The sequence below is a fragment of the Palaemon carinicauda genome, chromosome 19, assembly GCF_036898095.1.
Source record: "Palaemon carinicauda isolate YSFRI2023 chromosome 19, ASM3689809v2, whole genome shotgun sequence".
Classification (NCBI taxonomy): Eukaryota; Metazoa; Arthropoda; class Malacostraca; order Decapoda; family Palaemonidae; genus Palaemon; species Palaemon carinicauda.
This window is the reverse complement of record NC_090743.1, coordinates 19,861,748-19,868,268: the sequence shown is the minus strand read 5'-3', so window position 1 is coordinate 19,868,268 and position 6,521 is coordinate 19,861,748. Positions and strand designations below refer to the sequence as shown.

Below are 6,521 nucleotides of genomic sequence, written 5' to 3'. Positions count from 1 at the left end.
TGGTCGACCTTTAACTTGCAAAAGTTGCGGTTCTTTTAGACATTTTGTGAAAGACTGCCCAGATAGTTGGGAAAGATTAAACTGTGTACACACAACTAGTCAGGGTGAAGGGTCTGATGAAGTTAGTAATGAGAGTGGAGTGAGTGCTAGTGCTGATGAGAGTATAGTGTTGTTCACGGGATTTGATAAATCCGAGATTGCAAGATTTGGGATTGAGGCGGGTAGCTGTGCTGTTTTAGACAGTGCATGTTCAAGTACCGTTTGTGGTAAAACATGGCTTCAGGGTTATTTGAGTACATTGAGTGAGGAGGATAGGTTGTTAGTAGAGACCACAGATAGTAATAGGGTGTTCAAATTTGGAGGGGGGTACAGTGATACCTCTGGATACAAAAGGTTCTGCTTACGAAAAATTCAGGATACGAAAAGTGATTAGAAGATTTTTATGCCCCAGTATACGAATAAAATTTCAGGATACGAAAACCTAACGAGATCCCAGCTCTTCGCCGAGAGTTATTTTAAAGATTGTAGTCCAACTCGTCCCATCGCCAAGTCGGCCCATTGTAACTACCAACTCGGTCCATTGCCATCTCGGCCCACTACCAGCTCGGCCCTCTATATACCAACTCGGCCCACATCCAAATTTATCTTATTAAAGCTAGTTTATATTATAGTGTGTTATTTTCTTTTATGTTTTGTTCTATTTCGAGATCAGACCTGAGAAGTCTTGTTTATCTCTTTCCAAGTAACTTTGTAAATAAATCTCCGAGGTAAGTAAAAACAGTTTGAAAATAGAGAGTAGTCTTTATAAATAATATAATAATAAAAAGTAAAGCACATTGCTAAAAGCTTCTAAAAATAATAATGTACATATTACGAAACATAGACAGCAATATGATAAGAGACTGGCTTCAGTAATTGTCTGGCTGATCTTTCATTATTATTATATTCGTCCCATAGTTTTACAAGTTGGCCGTGATGTTTATTATACTTATGTTGCTGGTTTCTCAAAACCTTCCCTTCTGGCAGCAGCCGCACCTGTAAATTAACTATGTGTGCCTCATCATGTAGGAGCTTTAAAAGTAAATAAATATTTAAGTTTCCTTTCCTTGCCTTTAAGTTTATTCTGTTATGCCATCCCACAACATCATTATTTGTTCTGATGCTCCGACCGAAGACGCACTGGTGCACGTGTGAGGAGGCCATATTGCAGAATTGATCCACGTCTTTTTCACGTAATTTAAAAGGCTTATGAGTTCATTCACCCCTGCAGCTTTCCTATAAAACCTGATAAAAAGTTCTTCTATATGTTCCTGTGGCATATATGGGAGCGACAACAACTGCCTTAAAAACTTGTAAGTGCCGACGTCGTTTGTGTAAGAACTTTGAAGGCCTAATTCTTGCACTTTCCTCCATACAGCCTGGCCCCAGTGGAAAGCACAACCATGGATCGTAACATTTGGTAAAATGTCGGGAATAGCACGCCATACACTGCCTTCAAAGTCAATTAAAACTTCTTCAGCTTTAAGGGCATGCCCACCTATCAGTTCTCTTATTTCACAAAGAACTTGGTAAATGTGTAGGAGAGCTCCGCGGAAGATCTTGAAGAATTTAAACACCTACAATTCACTATTATATCATATAGAACGCTTATATAATAGTCAATATATGAGCAGCTTCTATTTAACGAAGATATTCGTGTGTATAGTTATGTTTCACTTGGATTTTTTCTAAGTGTTTGTTTTTGTTTACTGTGTGATATCTTGGCTAAAATGAGCTGTTTCACCGCCTTACTGCGTATGGCAGACTAGTTCTCAATGCTATTCTAACCAATAACAGGTGTTTTCTTGACGTCACACTGTTTGAAAACCAATCATGGCGGTTTTTACAAATCTAGCCAATGCTGACACTTATTACTTCACTTATCCCTGCTATTTTTCCACCAGTTACCACAGTTTACGTGAAGTTCCGCGGAGGAATATTTTTGCACGTCTCGGATCTCCCTTCAAACTGAAAAGCTCATTTTGCCGTGAAGTATGGAGCAATTAGCAGGACCTTCATTCCGTTCCGACTGTGTCACTTGTGACAATTGCTTTATTTCTTATGGGGATTTTTGTGTACATTATTCAGGGAAAGTTGATTTGCTAATTGCATTTGCTCAACGTCATGGTTTGATTTTGGCAGAGAAAGTGCCCTAATTGTGAAAATGTGTGCCGTATAGATTACAACAAATTAGCATTCCGGTGTGATCGTAGTGTGGTTACTCGTGGGAAAAGGAAGAGGAGGTGCAATTTTTTAGTGTTGTTTCAAAGGTAAGTTAGATATTGAGACTAATTTGAAGTTTGTGTTCCTTTTTTTGCAAAAGGCGTTTAAATTTGAATTTGTTTCGTTTGAACTGAAACTCAATGTGGCCTTAAGGGGGGGTCGCAGGGGGGGCGGACCCCCCCCCCCCTGGTAGGCCTAGGTAGGGGTACAGGGCCCCATAGGCTAGGTTAGGTGGGTGTCTTATGTTCGGTGGTGCCCTGAAAATTACTGTGGCCTTAAGGGGGGGTCGCAGGGGGGGCGGAGCCCCCCCCCCCCCCCCGGTAGGCCTAGGTAGGGGTACATGGCCCCCAGGGTAGGGTAGGTAGTTGTATTAGGTTCGGTAGTGCCCCGAAAAATCACTTTTCTCCTCCTCCCCCCACCCAAAAACCCCGCTTCCCACTGGGGTCCCCCATAATTGTAGTAGTAGGTTTATGCTTACATTTTCTGTGTAAGAGTTAGGTGGTTGTAGGAGGATTATCTCAGTTTCAAGGTAACTGTAGCTCTAATTTACTGTTTTCTTTCGTTTTCTACTTTTAGAAACTTTTAAATCGAGCGCGGAGCTCTCCTACACATTTACCAAGAACTTTTTTGTAGTCTCTGCGCCTTTTTCCTGACATAAGCGCAAACAAAAGGGGAACTTGCTTCAATTGCCCATCATATTTCACAAATGCATGGATGCTGAACAGTTGTGCAAATGGTTTGCGTACTATTTTAAAAGTAGCATCAGCATACCACTGCTTCGCTTTAGATAGTAACTTAAGTTGATCATCTGTGGCAAATATCAAATGCCGTCTTTCTCCGACAGTAATGTCCCGTTGCAAAAAGTGTTCAGGAATGTGGGCATCGCTAATTTCGAAATCGAGGTCGTTTACGATTTCCCTGCCTAGCAAGATTAAATGGAGCCGGTAGACATGAAACAGGAAAGGTAGGATTTACTTGCTCCCGAAGTACCTCGTCAACAATATCAGAAGCAGGCCGAAAGACGTCTTCCATTACCTTTGCTTCACGGGTGTACACACCTTACTTTTTACAGCACAGCTGGTCTCAGGTGGATGGCAGTGTTCAGCATGCCCTCTAATAAAAGTGTTACCCACTTCTTTTACTGCCGCCATGCATGAGATTTTTTTGTTTCTAACCACACACCGCCAATGAATACAGTGAACCCTCGCTACTTCGCGGTTCGACAATCGCGGATTCACCACTTCGCGGGGTTTTTCCATAACCCATATATATATACATATCGCGGATTTTCCGGAAATTTCGAAAATACCGCAATATCTGAAGACCCCAAATACGATATTTCGTTACCTATAATTCCATTAATACTGTAATTAGTAATATCTGCTCTTACTGATTGTTCATTGCATTACATATGACATATAATTAAGCACAGAAAGAAATAAAACACGAAAAGAGAGTGTGATCATACGATAATTCAGTACTGTATACAGTACGAAGTAAAATTAAATCGAACATGAAACGCAAATCAGATGCAGTCATACCATATTAGAATGGTGTGTACTGTAATGGATATGCTTCTTTTCCATGAATCTTTTGTATGTATACGTACGTAGTACTGCATCCAATAATATTCTTTGTTGCAAAAATCACATTTCGAATAAGCGTACGAGAGAGAGAGAGAGAGAGAGAGAGAGGCGTAAAATAGCGTACGTAAAGCTGTATTATTATTGTTATTATTATTATTATTGTTGTTGTTAATAAAATTATTATTGTTATTATTATTATCATTATTATTATTATTACTGTACAGTATTATTATCATTATTTATTATTATTACGGTATTGTACTAAATCTACGTACGTTCAGTATGCGCGGGGCATCTTCTATGAGTAGGTAACCAACGCATCATAGTACTGTAAGACGGGTTGTGACTGGTTCAAGCGCTGATAGATGACGAATCAGAACTCAAGTTTTGTAATCTAGCCTCAGATTGGTGTTTTGACCGCTTCTCCAACCCGCAGCATCTCATTCCGCGGTCACTTTGTCTCCCGCTGTATCGCTGTGTTGACGTTGTTAATTGTGAACTTTAATCTGTGCTGTGCGTGACTGTTTCAAGTTGAACTTTTTGTTGAACTTTCTGTTAAACCCTTCTGTACAATGCCTCCCAAGCCTTCTGCTTCTACTAAGGCTGGTAGTGAGCCTAAACAGCACCGAAAGATGATGACGATTGCTGAGAAGGTGACGCTTCTCGATACTATGTTAAAAGACAGTAGGAGTTACGTGGCCGCAGACCTCGAAGACCTGACGAAATCGGGCAGTGAAGACAGTGAAACACAGGAAGAGATCCAAGAAAATGTCGAAGAAACGGTCTTAACATTAGAACGGCTTGCCAAGCTCTGCAAACTTGCGAATGAGGTGAAAGAAATGTCGCAAGAGTGGGACGAGGATATGGTTCGTTCTGTACAATTCTGCACCAAGATCGATGAACACATGGCTCCCTACAGGATGCTCTTGCGAAAAAAGAAGCAGCGGCAGCAACTTCCGATCACAATGCCCTCAGAAGAAATTGAAGAAGTGTCTCAGGAAGAAGTTGAAGAGGTGTCCCAGGAAAAGACACCTCCGTCTGAAGAGACGTAAAATACTATTATTGGCTGCACAGTAGAAGACATCATCAGCTTCATCATCATCATTTCTACTGTGCAGCAAATTCATCGCCATCATCATTCAAGTTTTTCTTGAACTTCTTTCGTGGTGAGTACAGTAACAATCTTTATTTTTTACTTAAACATTTTAATATTTGTGCCTGTTTTGTAGTTTAGTACTGTATGCATTAAGTTAAAGGGAAGGTTTTAAAAGCCTATCATATTTTTTTGGTTTAAAATTTACATTTACGTACGTAAAACAATCTCTCTCTCTCTCTCTCTCTCTCTCTCTCTCTCTCTCTCTCTCTCTCTCTCTCTCTCTCTCTCTCTCTCTCTCGTAAATTGTTTTCCTGCTTTGCTACGTACAGTATGTACTGTATGATTTTATATAGATACGGTAAATAATATTTGTAATAACATATTTTCTAAAAGCTTTTACTGTAAATATCATTATTTATCACTTTCATCATGCGCGTTAAATGCCTTCTTTGTTCTGAGCGTGGTTGTTTACTGAGCGTACTTTATGACGCCATCGTTTCAGGCGGCGTCATAAAGAAAAACATTTCATTTGGAAGTCCTAAGGAAAATTAAGTAAAACATTGGTAATAACAAAATCAATATACTGTATACATCAATATAATCGATGCAAAAACTAACCTATACATATATGTGTACAGTACACTAAATGAGTTTGTTTCTTCATTATGATCAGAGATAATCGTAAACAAAACATTGGTTGCCATTTTTTATCGTGCTTTTTAGGTGTTTAGGAAACGCATGATATAAAATCGCCTTTAATATTTGTGCCTGTTTTAGTTTAGGGTACTGTAGTACATGCATTAAGTGTTCTGTACATTAAAGGGTAGTTTGTTAACAGTACTACGTACAAGGGAAGGTTTTAAAAGTCCGAATATACATGTTAAATAAATAGGTAAATATGTCACTACTTCGCGGATTTTCACCTATCGCGCCCGCGTCTGGAACCTATCTACCGCGATAAACGAGGGTTCACTGTACTCACGTTATTTTTTCTTTTTAGTGTGTAGGAGTAGCCGGTGCTGTCAATAAGTTTCGATTTATCTCTTTGTGAAGATGATTCAATCTTTTCATATGTTACTGTCTCCCTTGAGGGAGACATTACCATTGGCGTAGGATCCTCAATTGAAGAAGCACCACTGATATTTGACACTCCACCTTCAATTGAATCTAGACTCTTGGTATTCACATTACTCATTGCCACTGCATCCTCAAAATATTCAGTGTTTGCGCTCGAAACTACACAAGTTTCCCCCGGACTCTGATTTTCTTGAATACACATGTGACACATCCAGTCAATATAACCTTCTTTAACAGCAGCCCTGTATTGCTCCCGGGTGATCCCACTTCCACAGGTCCGATGCTGCCAGTAGCTACATCGATCACATTGCAGTGCTTCCTGTCATATGTAAAGAACACGTTACACATGACATTGAGAGTACAAAGTTAATATATGACATTTCCTTCTTACTGTCCACAAACACCTAACAATTGTCTCAGAGTGCAACTGCGAGGTTTTCTTCCTGTTACGTCTTTCAAACCTTTTACTGTCAATTTCTATTTCAGCGCTGAATGGCCTT

The 6,521-nt window shown here is 39.8% G+C and overlaps 1 pseudogene; it reads right to left on the bottom strand.

The window, feature by feature from the left end:
- Positions 1-870: 870 nt before the first annotated feature.
- LOC137658160 (uncharacterized) lies at positions 871-6,232 on the bottom strand (annotated as a pseudogene).
- Between the last annotated feature and the right edge of the window lie 289 nt (positions 6,233-6,521).